We start from the raw sequence: 17819 nt of genomic DNA, 5'->3' as shown, positions 1-17819 counted from the left end.
GAATATGGATTGGGGGACAGAAATGAAAGAGGAAGCCGCCTGGTCGAATTTTGCACAGAGCACAACATAATCATAACTAACACTTGGTTTAAGAATCATGAAAGAAGGTTGTATACATGGAAGAACCCTGGAGATACTAAAAGGTATCAGATAGATTATATAATGGTAAGACAGAGATTTAGGAACCAGGTTTTAAATTGTAAGACATTTCCAGGGGCAGATGTGGACTCTGACCACAATCTATTGGTTATGACCTGTAGATTAAAACTGAAGAAACTGCAAAAAGGTGGGAATTTAAGGAGATGGGACCTGGATAAACTAAAAGAACCAGAGGTTGTACAGAGATTCAGGGAGAGCATAAGGGAGCAATTGACAGGAATGGGGGAAATAAATACAGTAGAAGAAGAATGGGTAGCTTTGAGGGATGAAGTAGTGAAGGCAGCAGAGGATCAAGTAGGTAAAAAGACGAGGGCTGGTAGAAATCCTTGGGTAACAGAAGAAATATTGAATTTAATTGATGAAAGGAGAAAATATAAAAATGCAGTAAGTGAAACAGGCAAAAAGGAATACAAACGTCTCAAAAATGAGATCGACAGAAAGTGCAAAATGGCTAAGCAGGGATGGCTAGAGGACAAATGTAAGGATGTAGAGGCCTATCTCACTAGGGGTAAGATAGATACCGCCTACAGGAAAATTAGAGAGACCTTTGGAGATAAGAGAACGACTTGTATGAATATCAAGAGCTCAGATGGAAACCCAGTTCTAAGCAAAGAAGGGAAAGCAGAAAGGTGGAAGGAGTATATAGAGGGTCTATACAAGGGCGATGTACTTGAGGACAATATTATGGAAATGGAAGAGGATGTAGATGAAGATGAAATGGGAGATATGATACTGCGTGAAGAGTTTGACAGAGCACTGAAAGACCTGAGTCGAAACAAAGCCCCCGGAGTAGACAATATTCCATTGGAACTACTGACGGCCGTGGGAGAGCCAGTCCTGACAAAACTCTACCATCTGGTGAGGAAGATGTATGAGACAAGCGAAATACCCTCAGACTTCAAGAAGAATATAATAATTCCAATCCCAAAGAAAGCAGGTGTTGACAGATGTGAAAATTACCGAACTATCAGCTTAATAAGTCACAGCTGCAAAATACTAACACGAATTCTTTACAGACGAATGGAAAAACTAGTAGAAGCCAACCTTGGGGAAGATCAGTTTGGATTCCGTAGAAACACTGGAACACGTGAGGCAATACTGACCTTACGACTTATCTTAGAAGAAAGATTAAGGAAAGGCAAACCTACGTTTCTAGCATTTGTAGACTTAGAGAAAGCTTTTGACAATGTTGACTGGAATACTCTCTTTCAAATTCTAAAGGTGGCAGGGGTAAAATACAGGGAGCGAAAGGCTATTTACAATTTGTACAGAAACCAGATGGCAGTTATAAGAGTCGAGGGACATGAAAGGGAAGCAGTGGTTGGGAAGGGAGTAAGACAGGGTTGTAGCCTCTCCCCGATGTTGTTCAATCTGTATATTGAGCAAGCAGTAATGGAAACAAAAGAAAAATTCGGAGTAGGTATTAAAATCCATGGAGAAGAAATAAAAACTTTGAGGTTCGCCGATGACATTGTAATTCTGTCAGAGACAGCAAAGGACTTGGAAGAGCAGTTGAATGGACTGGACAGTGTCTTGAAAGGAGGATATAAGATGAACATCAACAAAAGCAAAACAAGGATAATGGAATGTAGTCTAATTAAGTCGGGTGATGCTGAGGGAATTAGATTAGGGAATGAGTCACTTAAAGTAGTGAAGGAGTTTTGCTATTTGGGGAGCAAAATAACTGATGATGGTCGAAGTAGAGAGGATATAAAAGGTAGGCTGGCAATGGCAAGGAAAGCGTTTCTGAAGAAGAGAAATTTGTTAACATCCAGTATTGATTTAAGTGTCAGGAAGTCATTTCTGAAAGTATTCGTATGGAGTGTAGCCATGTATGGAAGTGAAACATGGACGATAAATAGTTTGGATAAGAAGAGAATAGAGGCTTTCGAAATGTGGTGCTACAGAAGAATGCTGAAGATTAGATGGGTAGATCACATAACTAATGAGGAAGTATTGAATAGGATTGGGGAGAAGAGAAGTTTGTGGCACAACTTGACCAGAAGAAGGGATCGGTTGGTAGGACATGTTCTGAGGCATCAAGGGATCACCAATTTAGTATTGGAGGGCAGCGTGGAGGGTAAAAATCGTAGAGGGAGACCAAGAGATGAATACACTAAGCAGATTCAGAAGGATGTAGGTTGCAGTAGGTACTGGGAGATGAAAAAGCTTGCACAGGATAGAGTAGCATGGAGAGCTGCATCAAACCAGTCTCAGGACTGAAGACCACAACAACAACAACAACCTACCTGCCCGATTAAGGGATCTGACATTCCACGCTCCGATCCGTAGAACGCCAGTTTTCTTTCTCCTGATAACGACATCCTCTTGAGTAGTTCTCGCCCGGAGATCGGAATGGGGGACTTTTTTACCTCCGGAATATTTTACCCAAGAGGACGCCATCATCATTTAATCATACAGTAAAGCTGCATGCCCTCGGGAAAAATTACGGCTGTAGTTTCCCCTTGCTTTCAGCCGTTCGCAATACCAGCAGAGCAAGGCCGTTTTGGTTATTGTTACAAGGCCAGATCAGTCAATCATCCAGACTGTTGCCCTTGCAACTACTGAAAAGGCTGCTGCCCCTCTTCAGGAACCACACGTTTGTCTGGCCTCTCAACAGATACCCCTCCGTTGTGGTTGCACCTACGGTACGGCCATCTGTATCGCTGAGGCACGCAAGCCTCCCCACCAATGGCAAGGTCCATGGTTCATAGGGGGGAAACAGTTCATATAATATGCAAAAAACTAGTGATTTCTCAAACTGGGGAACAATCAAGAATGGGGTGCCGCAAGTTTCAGTCTTGGGTCCTCTGCTGTTCTTAATATATATTAATGACTTGCCATTCTATAATCACGAAGATGCAAAGCTGGTACTTTTTGCCGATGATACAAGTATAGCTATCACACCCGACAGACAAGAATTAACTGGTGAAATTGTAAACGATGTTTTTCAGAAAATCATTAAGTGGTTCTCTGCAAATGGACTCTCATTAAACTTTGACAAAACACAGTGTATACAGTTCCACACAGTAAATGGAATCACGCCATTAATAAATATAGACTTCGATCAGAAATCGGTAGCTAAGGTAGAATATTCAAAATTTGTAGGTCTGTGCATTGATGAGTGGTTGAACTGGAAAAAAACACACTGAGGATCTGCTGAAACGTTTGAGTTCAGCTACTTATGCTATTAGCGTCATTGCAAATTTTGGCGATATACACCTGAGTAAATTAGCTTACCACGTCTATTTTCATTCTCTGCTTTCGTATGGCATCATATCCTGGGGTAACTCATCATTGAGTAAAAGAGTGTTCATTTTCACAAAAGCGTGTAATAAGAATAATTGCTGGAGCTCATCCAAGATCATCCTACAGACACTTATTTAAAGAGCTAAAAATCTTCACTGTAGCCTCACAATATATATATTCACTTATGAAATTTGTTATTAACAATCCGAACAAATTCAAAAGTAATAGCGGTGTACATGGCTACAACACTAGGAGAAAGGATGATCTTCACTACTCAAGATTAAATCTAACTTTGGCTCAGAAGAGGGTAAATTATGCTGCCACAAAAGTCTTTGGTCACTTACCTAATAGCATCAAAAGTCTGACAGATAGCCATATAGCATTTAAAAGGAAATTAAAAGAATTTCTTAATGGCAACTCCTTCTACTCATTAGATGAATTTTTGGACATAGTAAGTGGATAATTTCCCAACAATTGTTGAGTGTCGTGTAATATTTTGTCTAATGTAATATCTTGTATAGACACTTTTTATTAACCTGACAAATTCCACATCATTATGAAGTGTTGTATTCATGATCTATGGAACAAGTACTAATGTAATCTAATCTCTAATCTACTAGAACAAGTTCCAGTGTTCACCAGGAGTAATTTAGCAAATAGAAACTCAAGGCATTAAAACTGAACCAAGTAAAAACATGGAATCCTAATGAGAAGCACAATATTTCCCAAATACTGTTAATCTTAGTAAGTTATAAGGAAAAGCATTACATGGTAATTGGCCTCAGTATTCATGCATTGAGTAGAAGAGGCTGCTGAAGAGAGAAGCCTCCAAGTTGATCTCGAAAATATATATCTCAGAATGATAGCATTTCTTTTTCTCAGAAAATGTATGCAGCAGGGTAACAGCCTTTTTATGTACAGCAAAGACACTCTTGACATCATGTCTCCCTGTTGCGTCCACTGAATGTATCCATCTATTCCTTTGAAAGAAATACTTCTTGTCAATAACAAACTTTGTGATTCTATATATGAATGACCTACAATATAAACAACAAAATATTTAGCTCTGATTGTCTTAAATTACATCAGTTTCTTTTATATTAAACAGAACAAGTTCTGTTGGTAGTTGATACTCTTACTGTGGCTAGTTCTAATAACCTGATGGCCACAGAGAAAATTGAAAGTAAAATTTTTAAGAACTTGTAAATGTAACATACAAGGTATGATCAAAAAGTAATGCAAGTGGTCATTTCCTAATGCTCCTATTGTCCCGAGCGCTACCCCGACATTGGGGAATGGTGGAGGAGGATATCAGATTTCCAGCACTACAGTCCGCTCCGATCTGTGGAAGCATCAGCATCATTGTTCGTGTAAACCCTTGTTCAATGGTTGTGTCATCACACAAGATGCAGTCAACTTTGGAGCAGTGCTACTTATTCAAGTTTTGTTCAAAACTCAAAAAACTTCTGGCTAAAACTTACAAAATGATTGAAGAGGCATATGGTGAGTCTGCCATGTCTTAGTCGGAATTTTCTAGATGGATAGAACAATTTAACAAGGGCTGTGAAGAAGTTGCTGATGAAGACTGCTCAGGATGGCTGATGGCTGTCAACAAGATCAATGCCCAATAACATGACTCATGCACGTGTGTTGCTGAATGCAGACAGACGTGTGAGTGTCCGGTGGCTAGCGGATAAGCTAAACATGTCGTACAGGACGGCATTTAACATCATTACCGATGATTTGAACACGCATAAAGTATGTGCCAAATTGGTTCCAAAACTGTTGAGTGACGACCAGAAGTGTAATCGTTTGGAGGTCGCGACAGAACTTGTGGAATGGCTCGAAAGAGACCCAGGTGTTTTAGATAATGTCATAACCAGTGATGACCCAGAAACGAAGTGCCATCTTATATAGGGAGACCTACATAGAGAGAAACAGTCTTCATAATAAAATAAGGGAAATCAGAGCTCGCACAGAAAGATGTAGGTGTTGTTTTTTCTGCGCACTTTACGAGAGTGGAATAATAGAGAATTGTGAAGGTGATTACATGAATTCTTTGCTGGGCACTTAAATGTGATTTGCAGAGTATCCATGTAGATGTTGAGCGGCACACTCCCATGTCTCCCAAGCACAAGAACGCAAGAATGAGCAAATGAAAAATGAAAACCATGCTCATCAGCTTCTTCAATGTGAAAGGCTTGATCCATTCAGAGTTTGTATTGCAAGGAATGACTGTGAATGCAGCTTACTACCTCAGAGTGTTAAAAAGACTAGCAGTTCGCATCGCCAGCATAAGGCACATGCCTACTTCAATGTGGACAGCGATCAGGACAACACATCATGCTACACCACTTTGTTGATTTGTGAATTACTAGCAAAGCACAACCTGGCAACGTTGCCACAGCCACTGTACAGCTAGTGGCTAGTGTTACTACTTCTGGATCACGGGGACTCAGGTTCAACTCCCGGAGAGGTCAGGGATTTTCTCCACCCAGGGACTGGATGTTTGTGTTGATCTCATCATCATTTGGGAAGTGGCAAGATTGGAACTGGAAAGATTGGGAACTTGTACGGGCGCTGATGACCATGATGTTGAATGCCCTACAAACCAACATCATATCGTCATCATCATCACCGTACAGTCCTAACATTGCACAATCAGACTTCTTCCTGTTTCCGCACATGAAAACAAAGATGAGGAGGTGCCATTTTGCTGCCATTGAGGACATGCAAAAGGTGACAACACATGCTCTAAAGGAAACCCCAGACACTGCCTTCCACAAAGCATATGAGGCATAGGGGAATTTCTGGAAGAAGTCTTTATCACTGCTCAAGGCAACAACATTGAATAACTTTAAGAGGTTGTACAATTTGGATCAATAAACTTAGTTGTACAGACACAATTGCATGCATTACTTTTTATCACACCTTGTACATTCATTTTTGCACAATAAAGCTTACTACTCTAATGGTACATGTGATGCAGGGTCATAAATCAGTAAATGAGAAGCTGTTGGAGTGTTAGCAATACCAAATGTCATTTTAAAGTCTGGTTACAAATTCAACACAGCCATATGTGTGTTATGATTTGCAGAAAGTTATGTGCGAATATACACTCCTGGAAATTGAAATAAGAACACCGTGAATTCATTGTCCCAGGAAGGGGAAACTTTATTGACACATTCCTGGGGTCAGATACATCACATGATCACACTGACAGAACCACAGGCACATAGAGACAGGCAACAGAGCATGCACAATGTCGGCACTAGTACAGTGTATATCCACCTTTCGCAGCAATGCAGGCTGCTATTCTCCCATGGAGACGATCGTAGAGATGCTGGATGTAGTCCTGTGGGACGGCTTGCCATGCCATTTCCACCTGGCGCCTCAGTTGGACCAGCGTTCGTGCTGGACGTGCAGACCGCGTGAGACGACGCTTCATCCAGTCCCAAACATGCTCAATGGGGGACAGATCCGGAGATCTTGCTGGCCAGGGTAGTTGACTTACACCTTCTAGAGCACGTTGGGTGGCACGGGATACATGCGGACGTGCATTGTCCTGTTGGAACAGCAAGTTCCCTTGCCGGTCTAGGAATGGTAGAACGATGGGTTCGATGACGGTTTGGATGTACCGTGCACTATTCAGTGTCCCCTCGACGATCACCAGTGGTGTACGGCCAGTGTAGGAGATCGCTCCCCACACCATGATGCCGGGTGTTGGCCCTGTGTGCCTCGGTCGTATGCAGTCCTGATTGTGGCGCTCACCTGCACGGCGCCAAACACGCATACGACCATCATTGGCACCAAGGCAGAAGCGACTCTCATCGCTGAAGACGACACGTCTCCATTCGTCCCTCCATTCACGCCTGTCGCGACACCACTGGAGGCGGGCTGCACGATGTTGGGGCGTGAGCGGAAGACGGCCTAACGGTGAGCGGGACCGTAGCCCACCTTCATGGAGATGGTTGCGAATGGTTCTCGCCGATACCCCAGGAGCAACAGTGTCCCTAATTTGCTGGGAAGTGGCGGTGCGGTCCCCTACGGCACTGCGTAGGATCCTACGGTCTTGGCGTGCATCCGTGCGTCGCTGTGGTCCGGTCCCAGGTCGACGGGCACGTGCACCTTCCGCCGAACACTGGCGACAACATCGATGTACTGTGGATACCTCACGCCCCACGTGTTGAGCAATTCGGCGGTACGTCCACCCGGCCTCCCGCATGCCCACTATACGCCCTCGCTCAAAGTCCGTCAACTGCACATACGGTTCACGTCCACGCTGTCGCGGCATGCTACCAGTGTTAAAGACTGGAGTTCCGTATGCCACGGCAAACTGGCTGACACTGACGGCGGCGGTGCACAAATGCTGCGCAGCTAGCGCCATTCGACGGCCAACACCGCTGTTCCTGGTGTGTCCGCTGTGCCGTGCGTGTGATCATTGCTTGTACAGCCCTCTCGCAGTGTCCGGAGCAAGTATGGTGGGTCTGACACACCGGTGTCAATGTGTTCTTTTTTCCATTTCCAGGAGTGTAATTAAAGTACAAAATTACTAGATGACAGAATGAATAGCCAGAACTTCCCTTCTGGAGGTTAAATTCCAACTTCTACCAAAAGACACACCCAAAAGCATGTGACAACAAGCTGGCTTCTCCCCAACTGTTATGTTTTTTCTGCTCCCATAAATAATTTTTTCACTAATTTTTATCTTATTTTCAATGCACTTTTCTATTGGCAAGTAACACTTACGCGAAAATCTTGAGATCTTCTTTCGACTTAATTTCACTTGAAGTTATTGTTCAGGTTGTCATTTTGGTTGCCCTTTTTACACTGATGTAATTAGCTTTCATTAGGGCACTCATCAGTGAGGGAGAGGTAAGGTGTTTGGCAATTTGGAAAGGTAAATACAAAGTCTGTCCAAAAAAATTCCGGAACATTCACAATTTCACATCAATGGTGTGTTGGAGCGAAATGCAGTTGGCATCCCTACACACTCCTGTGTTTAATGTGTTAACTGCCGGAAGTTTCATTGTTGTAAGTTTGTTAAAGTGCTGTATTGTGCAGAATGTTTTGCCACACAGTTTGCCAATTTTGAGAGGGTAGAGTCAGAGGAGCTAAGCATCTGCATTAAATTTTGCGTGAAACTCAAGAAAACTTTTGCAGAGACACACCAAATGATGCAAGAAGCCTGTGGTGATGAGTGCTTAAGCCATACTTGGTGTTACGAATGGTTCACACTTTTTTAAAAAGGCCTTATGGAACTTAAGGATGACCCTTGTTCAGGACACCAATGCCTACCGACAACCCTTGTGTCAGGAATGTCAATAAAATTGTGCATGCCAATCCAAGAACTTGCAGAAGAATGTAGCATTTCTGTTGGATCATGTCAAGAAATCCTGGCACAGCTTCTTGGAATGCATCATGTAGCCAACAAGTTCATCCCATGGCTCATGAGTCAACACCAGAAAGACCACCTCGCAATCTGTGGAGAGCTTTTGAATCGCACAAATGAAAACGAGATTTTTCCTTAAGAGAATCATAACTGATGATGAGATGTGGGCCTATTGTTATAACATTGAAACCAATGTTTGATCTTCGCAATGATTCGGGAAATGTTCTCAAAGACAAAAAAAAATCTCGTCAGGTCAGGTCAGGTCAAATGTCAAAGCCTTGCTGATAGTTTTCTTTGACTTTGAAGGATTATTTCACCATGAATTCGTGCCACAGGGAAACCTGTTAATCCACGGTACCATCAGGATGTTGTGACACCTGTGAGAAAATGTGAGAAGCAAATGGCCTGAAATGTGGCGAGACAATTTATGGCTCTTGCAACATGATAATGCAACTGCACATTCATCCCTGTTGGTGCGTGACTACTGTACAAAAAGTGAAATCACTTTGCTGCCTCATCCTCCATACTCTCCAGACCTGGCATCTGTGGACTCTTTTTTTTATTTCTAGAGTCGAAAACCCCATTAAAAGTAAGAAGATTTGTAACGATACATGAATAAAAGAAAATTCACAGATGGTACTTTGCGCAATCCAGCAAGAGGTACAACAAGACTGCTTCTGGAAGTGGAAATGGCATTGGGAGTCGTGTATCAACTGTGGAGGAGAGTATTTCAATAGAGACCATGCACAAAAAGTAAAACGTAAGCGTAGAAAAATTTTATGGACAATGTTCTGGAATTTATTGAACAGACATCTTTTGTAAAGTTAAGAAGTACCGACAGAGATGGGAACAGGTGGCTCTCAACAGCTCCAAAATAACTGAAAGAGTGACATTCACAAAGTTGGTGGAAAGCAAAGGGATAAATGTGGAGTACCAAGCAACGGACATCACATGACCGCTTTCTGATTTCAGCTAAATGTCAGATGCACTTCCGAATTTTAGTCACTCATATGCCACAAATTTTAGTCACAAGCATATTTTATTGTCTCTCTTCCAGCACTACAACACAAGGGCACGTGTGACTCGTACTGATCAGCTCCTGCAGCATAAATTTTGACACAGAAGTAACATGGATTCTGAAAGTGCATTACAGAGACATTCATCTTTAAATGCAATACCTATTTCTAGCAAGGAGTATGAAACTAAATTAATGCTGTTGTAATACACCACAATGAGTAGAAGAAAAAATGACATTCAAAACACTTAATAAATGTTTCAGATCTTGTCTCATATTGCATAATGCATTTAAATACAGTTACAATTAGTGTTATTAACCAGTTAATCACCCATTCATGCAGACAGCACTTTGTGAGGCAATTACAGTGCCACAATTTTGGAATGTGAAAAAGAGAACAGTCAACACAAAGTATTCTCAATGATGGCTGACTTTTAAAGATTAGTACTTGGGGGCTGCTGGCTAACTTATCATGCCCGTACTATAGCTAGACCATTGGGGCCCCATAATGTGTTGTTGTTGTTGTTGTTATTGTGATCTTCACTCCAAAGTCTGTTTTGATGCAGCTCTCCATGCTATTGTATACTGTGCAAACCTCTTCATCTCCAAGTAACTATTGAAACCTACATCCTTGTGATACAGCTGCTTCTATTTTCTCCAAAGGCCTTTTTAATTTTCCTGTAAGTAGTATCTATCTTTCCCCTAGTGATATATGCTTCTGAATTCTTACATGTTCTCCAGCCATTACTGCTTAGCCATTGTGCACTTCCTGTCAGTCTAATTTTTGAGACACTTGTATTCCCTTTCACCTGCTTCATTTACTGCACTTTTATATTTTCTAAATTCAATATCTCTTGCGTCACCCAAGGATTTCCACTAGGCCTTGTCTTTTTCCCTATTTGATCCTCTGCTGCCTTCACGACTGCATCTCTCAAAGCTATCCATTCTTCTTCTACTGTATTCCTTTCCCTCTTTTTGTCAGTTGTTCCCTAATGCTCCCTCTGAAACTCCCAAAAACCTCAGATTCTTTCAGTTTATCCAGGTCCCATCTCTTCAAACCTTTCTGCAATTTCTTCAGTTTTAATCTACAGTTCATAATGTCTTAAAATTTAAAACGTGGTTCCAAAATTCCAGTCTTACTGTTATATAATCAATCTGAAACCTTCTGGTGTCTCGATGTCTCTTCCATTAATACAACCTTGTTTCTTTGATACTTAAACCAAGTATTAGCAATGATTAAATTACGCTCTGTGCAAAAGTCTACCAGGCAGCTTCCTCTTTCATTCCTTTTCCCCAGTCCATATTCACCTATATTTTCCTTCTCTTACTTTTCCTACTATTGCATTCCAGTCCCTCATGACTATTAAATTTTCATCTCCCTCAAGTATGTGAATAATATTTTATATCTCACCATACATTGCTTCAGTCTCTTCATCATCTGCAGAGCTAGTTGGCATATAAATTTGTACTGCTGTGGTGGTTGTGGGCTTCGTGTCTGTCTTGGCTACAACAATGCATACACTATGCTGTTCATAGTAGCTTAGGTGTATTCCTATTTTCTTATTCATTGTGAAACTTACTCCTGCATTACCGCTATTGAATTTTGTATTTATAACCCTGTATTCACCTGAGCGGAAGTCCTGTTCCTCCTACCACCGAACTTTGCTAATTCCCACTTATATCTAACTATAACTTACCCATTTCCCTTTTTTATTTTCTAACCTAACTGCCTCATTAAGGGATCAGACATTCCACGCTCCGATCCCCTTGCTCTAAGTCACTCACTGTACCACCACAGCAAGGCCATTTTGATTGATGTTACAAGGCCAGATCAGTCAATCTTCCAAACTCTTGCCTGCAACTACTGAACAGGCTGCTGCCCATCTTCAGGAACCACATGTTTGTCTGTCCTCTCAACAGATACCCCTCTGTTGTGGTTGCACCTACCATACATCTATCTGTATTATCGAGGCACATAGGCCTCCCCACTAATGGCGAGGTCCATGGTTAATAAGGGGCGGGGGGGCGGGGGGGGGGGGGGTGTTATATAGGTTACCAATTGATGATAAGATCAGTTCAAATGTGGCCTGAAGTTGCACCCCACAATGTCTGTATTGGCTCTTGAGCAAAAAAGTTTGACGACCACTGATTCAGTGGGACCCTAAAGATCTGAATCCTATGATTTAAGTCGCATCCTAGGTTGTCACAGAACCTTCAAAGTCTCGTGTTCTATGTATTAGTCGCAATTAAGTTCACAATCAATACAAATTTTCTACCTGAGGGCAATCTGGTACAGTGTGTATGGCTCAAGCTTTCCACTTGACTCAGAATAAGGAGACCAAAATAAGTTCTGGTGGCAATGCTGCAGGCTGTGAGCTTCTTTGAAATTCTGTAAGGCCCATCTTCTCATCCAGCTCTGCCAGTCGGTTGAATGACCCAGATGTGACTCTGGAGCCCAGAGGACAGGCATTGTTCATTAAAATGTATGCCACAATCTGCAGCTGGTCACAGTCTGTTCACTCAAGGACTTCTAGAATAGCCCCTTTAACATATCGGGTAAGTCCCCACGTACAGCTGAGTGAGCCTATGGTTCCTTCCCATCCCTTGTTGCCATTTCTGTAAGTGGCATAAAGATAAACTTGCAACAATTAATAGACTACTATCCTTTACGTTTGCCTTCTCTCGATACAGGACACAGCACACATGAGGTGAGCCACACTGGCTCAATTTCGGTTTGGTTGTAATGCTCTCAGCATTCCTTGGTCCCTGCGTGTCCTGTACAGAACTTCTAGAGTCTAGTCCAACCACTGATACACATAGTTATAGATCCTGCTCCTGAACAATAGACAGTATCCTTTGGAGAGGATTCTGCTTGAGTTAGTTTTGTTATCTCTGGCACATGACCCTTGTTAGTTCACCAAACACACCATTTCGCAAGAGTCGAGGCAGTTTCCAGTTGCTTACAGACAGTAAATAACTCCTCCCGCATCTGGAGAACACTATTCACAGTTGGGCTGCATTGTAGCTGGTGCAAAGTTTTCCTGGACAGTGAATAAGTAACTTCAGATTTACCTAGCTGAATCTGTTTTAATTTCAGGATCTATTATGTCACAAAGATTATTAGAAGTTCCCTTCAATATGCGAAGCAGCATTGCCGGAAGAAGTGGTTTGTGTTAACAAAAGAAGCTGTGATAAAATTTATCGATTCCCTGAAGCTTGTCGGAACTGTGTATCAGGAACAATGGTTGTGGTCAATAACAGACTCGCGAAGCAAGTCCAAACGTCGTCTATTTACATTGCTGTAAAGGGGTAACTAACTGGAGCACAATATGACAGTTGCAATATACTCAGAAGACAATATTATACCACCACATTCGACTTCTGTAAGAGCTATTCGAAAGGTACCGGTAGTAATAAATTTTTAACTATCACCACTACAAAAATAATTTAATTTTTTGTTAGTCTGCCGTTAGCAGGTATATGTCTGCAATCCTGGTACAAATTTAAATCCCGCTAGAGCACGGTGACCAAACGTCCCGGAAAACCACGATTGTCTTGGTTTTCCATCATAACATGCTTTGTCCTGCAAAATTGTTTCAGGAGATTGAAAAGTCGCGGAACCCAGTTTTTAAATATACATTACGAAATTCTGTAAGTTTTATGAGACCTCGCTGGATTGAACGGAGTACAACACTATAAATTAAATTCATTTTAGCTTATTTCTCTAACCTATACAGCTGCCCTCCCCCCTTCCCATTCCAGTAATCACAGTACTAATATTGATACATTGAAACAATAATTTATTTTGAGCGGTAGTGTGGCTGAAGCGTAGTTTTATTGTGTAAGTTTTCAGGCGTCTCAACTTGACAAGAGTTAGGAAAACTATCGGATTTTCGTGACACTTAATCCTGTCACTGTCAGAATACGGTAGTGTAGTTGTCGGCAGGCAGTACCGGTGGCTTCTCGTGTTAGTCGTATTCTTGTCAATGAGTTACGAAATGCGATGCAGAAACGTGCCTGCAATTGTCAGTTGAGGTCTCTTTAATTACGAAGCAGTGTGTTCGGTATGTAACTCTTTTATTGGTATCAATATCAATATATATATTGTTCCGCGGATGAATAAATAAATAAATAAAACTAAATCAATCATGGTCAGCATCCTCACAAGTCAAAGAAACACATTAACAGATATAACTCTCGGAATTGTAGTAAAGAACTACAACCGTACACTAACTTACAAGAACATTGTCTGAAGCTGAAAGTATCCTCTTCGGAAACTGGCGGGATCGAACTGGGGTACACATCCACAAATACTAAGAAAAACAGCTCTTGCCTCATGCTATTCTGCAGGAGAGTACGCTAGCCCAGTGTGGTACAATTCAGTACGTGCAAAGCAGGTTGATGTAGTCTTGAATGACAGCTGTAGGATTGTTACAGGCTGCCTAAGGCCAGCTCCATGGACAAAGTTCAATGTCTCGCTGGGATTGCTTCTTGTGACATGAGAAGAGAGGTCGCCACTAACATTGAGAGGCATCCACTCTTTGGACGTCAACTTGCCAAGCCAAGACTGAAGTCCAGGAAGAATTTCCTAATAACTTCATAGTCCTTAGAAGGATCAGCTGCAGCTACCCGACTCACCAAGTGGAAAGAAAGACGCCAACACCTGTCAGACTGGATGACACCACAAGAATCCCTGCCACCTGGACACATGGAGAAGTGGGTCATCTGGAAGTCCTTGAACAGACTACAGACCCGAAGTTGCAAGATCGAGGGACAGTCTCCTTAAATGGAACTTCCAACTGCCAAATGCCAACACAACACTGTGTGAATGCGGTGAATTGCAGACAACCCATCATCTCTTCAAATGTAACTTATGCCCAACCAGCTGTAGCATGAAGGTCTTAAAGTCTGCAGCACCCAATGCTATCAAAGTTGCCCAATTCTGGGTGAATACTGTATAGTTTTCTTTGTATGTATTGTATATGTGTTCATTTTGGTGTACCTCTAATAAGACAGAAATAACTACAAAATTATTTTGTAAAACGCCAATCAAGTGAGGACACAAAAGTTCGAGCAGCCGAACGTACACTAGCATGCCAAAAGGTCAGACAGCACCAAACCTTTAAGCCTAGTTTACACGACGTCACTAGGTTGCGGGCAACTGCAACTGCGCTACCGACCACTGCTCATGCACGCCGCGCGTTTGTGCAGCTCGTCGGTGGAACTAAACAGTTTCGGCGTGTTCCATCTTTGGCGACACTAGTTGCATGGGTTTTGAGGTTATGTTTGTTCGCAGAGTGTAGACAAACCGAAATATGAAGTGGAGAACGGAGAATAATGTTCGCTTCTTGGATATCTATGCTTTGCATAGGTGTTTGTGGGATTTCAGTGATGCCGATTACAAAAATAAGCAACATATTGCTGCTCCTGAGACCTTCACGTGCGATCAGAACATAGACAGTTTGACAATATCTGAGCTGCAGGGCAAAATTTATTGAATTAGGTGCACATATACAGGAGTATTGTTGACAGGAGCGAAGGCTACACAGATCAAGAAGCTACATTCTTTATTTAATATTCATCTATTTAAAACGTCGCAGCAGTACTCCCAATTCGCATATGTCTGAATTTTGACAAATTGCCACTGTACAGATCTATCTTCAAGACAGTAGTTTGCAAACCATTCTCTTCTTAATGCGGCCTGTTGGAATAATTACTGCTGTTAATGTTAATAATTATTACTGTTAAATGTTAGTAATTATTGGTGTTAATGAAAAAGTGTCATCGCTAACTAAATGCGCATCTTATAGCATGTCGAATGTTCTCGATTGTAATGCGCACAATGTGATATGTAATTTCAGTTCTGGCGAAGTGCTTCATGCATTACAGTATCTTTATTCCTTATCGCAAAATTAACTCTATTTAGAAGAAATATGAACAGTTTTGGCGACATTCTAAGATAATTAAAAGAATTTCTTGGGTCTTACAAATTATTTCAGCAATAATGCTGAGCAACCGAGCTGACGTCTTTTCTTCATCCAGCCACGAATCGAAGCACGTTTCTTTTTTTTTTCTTTTTTTTTTTCTCATGCAGCGATTCCACACAGCAAGTTTTAACTCCATCACAACTCGTGCGACGTGCACCTGCCAAATCATTTCAGACACGTCTCAGGAGCCCACAAAACGATGAAACCGAAGTGTATACTGGTTTCGCCATGTCGACAGTCGAATATGAAACCATTTGCGCGCAACTCATTCCACGCAACGAGTGGCGCAACCCAATGTCGTCGTGTAAACTAGGCTTCAGATCTAGTGATTGTACGAATAAGCTGAATAGCGTAGTTTTGATGATTATTTCATCGCAAAACAGTTTGGTTCGAAAAGAACTAAAGTATTGGCCTTAGTAAAAGGAGAAATTGCTCCCCAGAGCCTTGAGATTATCAAAAAGTTGTTTTATTTACGACATATCCAGTAGTACCAGCATTCATATAGCTACGAAAGTATGTCCGTCTGCTCTTCAGTTTTTCGATATTAATGAAGGCATTCAGTTTAAACTAAACGTCCTACGAAATTCCAACGTTTTGTACGAAAACTACTGAAATGTTTGATCTTGGAAAAAAGCGAGACATTTCGTGGGGGAAAAACGAACACCAACTTGAGTGGCTTAAAAAGCCAAGACAAATGTAATCTATTTACATCTACATCTATAACCTGCAAACCACGGTGAGGTGCACGGCAGAGGGTACGTCCCATTGTATCAGTTATTAGAGTTTCTTCCTGTTCCATTCATGGAGCGCAGGAAGAATGAGTGGTTGAATGCGCCTGTGCTTGCAGTAATTATCCTAATCTTATGGTATCCTCACGATCCCTATGTGAGGGATACGTAGGGGGTTGTAGTACATCCCTAGAGTAATCATTTAAAGGCTGTCTTCAAGAGCGTGCCAGTTCAGTTTCTTTAGTATCTCTCTGACATTCTCCCACTGATTAAAAAAACCTGTGACCATTCGTTCTGCCCTTCACTGTATACGTTCAATATCCCCTGTTGGTCCTATCTGGTACTGCTCCCACACACTTGAGCAATATTCTAGGATCGGTCACACGTGTGATTTGTAACCAATCTCTTTTGTAGACTGATTGCATTTCCCTATTATTCTACCAATATACCGAAGTCTACCACCTGCTTTACCCACAACTGAACCTACATGATCATTCCATTTCATATCCCTTCAAAGTATTACACCAAGGTATTTGTATGAGTTGTCCGATTCCAACAGTGGGGCATTGGTATAATATAGCAGACTACGTGTTTTCGTCTTGTGAAGTGCAAAATTTTACATTTTTGAACATTTAAAACACGTTGCCAATTTCTGCACCACACTGAAATCTTATCAAGATCTGATTGAATATTTATGCAGCTTCTCTCAGCTAATACTGCATTATAGATAACTGCATTATCTGTAAAAAGTCTGATTTTACTATTAATATTGCCTGCAAGGTCATTAATACACAATATGAACAGCAAGGGTCCCAACACACTTCCCTGGAGCACATCCGAAGTTACTTCTACATCTGACGATGAGTTCCCATCCAAGAAAACATGCTGTGTCCTCCCTACCAACAGCCCACAGTCCAGTCCCCATCCCATATGATCATCCTTTTGACATTAAGCGTAGGTGCGATACTGAGTCAAATGCTTTACGAAAATCAAGAAACACTGGATCTACTTGGTTGTCTTGATCCAAAGCATTCAGTAGGTCATGCGAGTTGGGCTTCACATGATCGATGTTTTCGAGATCCATGCTGCTTGGCATTGAGGAGGGCATTCTGTTCAAGATACTGCATTATGTTTTAGCTCAGAATACATTCTAAGAGTCGACAACAAATCGATGTCTAGGCTATTGAACGGTGGTTTTGGATTACTTTTATTATCCGTCTTGTAGACGGATATGATCTGTGACTTTTTCCAAGAATTGGGCACGGCTTTTTGTTCGAGGGATCTACGAT

This window comes from Schistocerca serialis, chromosome 2 (genome assembly GCF_023864345.2).
Source record: "Schistocerca serialis cubense isolate TAMUIC-IGC-003099 chromosome 2, iqSchSeri2.2, whole genome shotgun sequence".
In the NCBI taxonomy this organism is placed as follows: Eukaryota; Metazoa; Arthropoda; class Insecta; order Orthoptera; family Acrididae; genus Schistocerca; species Schistocerca serialis.
Note: the sequence above shows the minus strand (reverse complement) of the source record.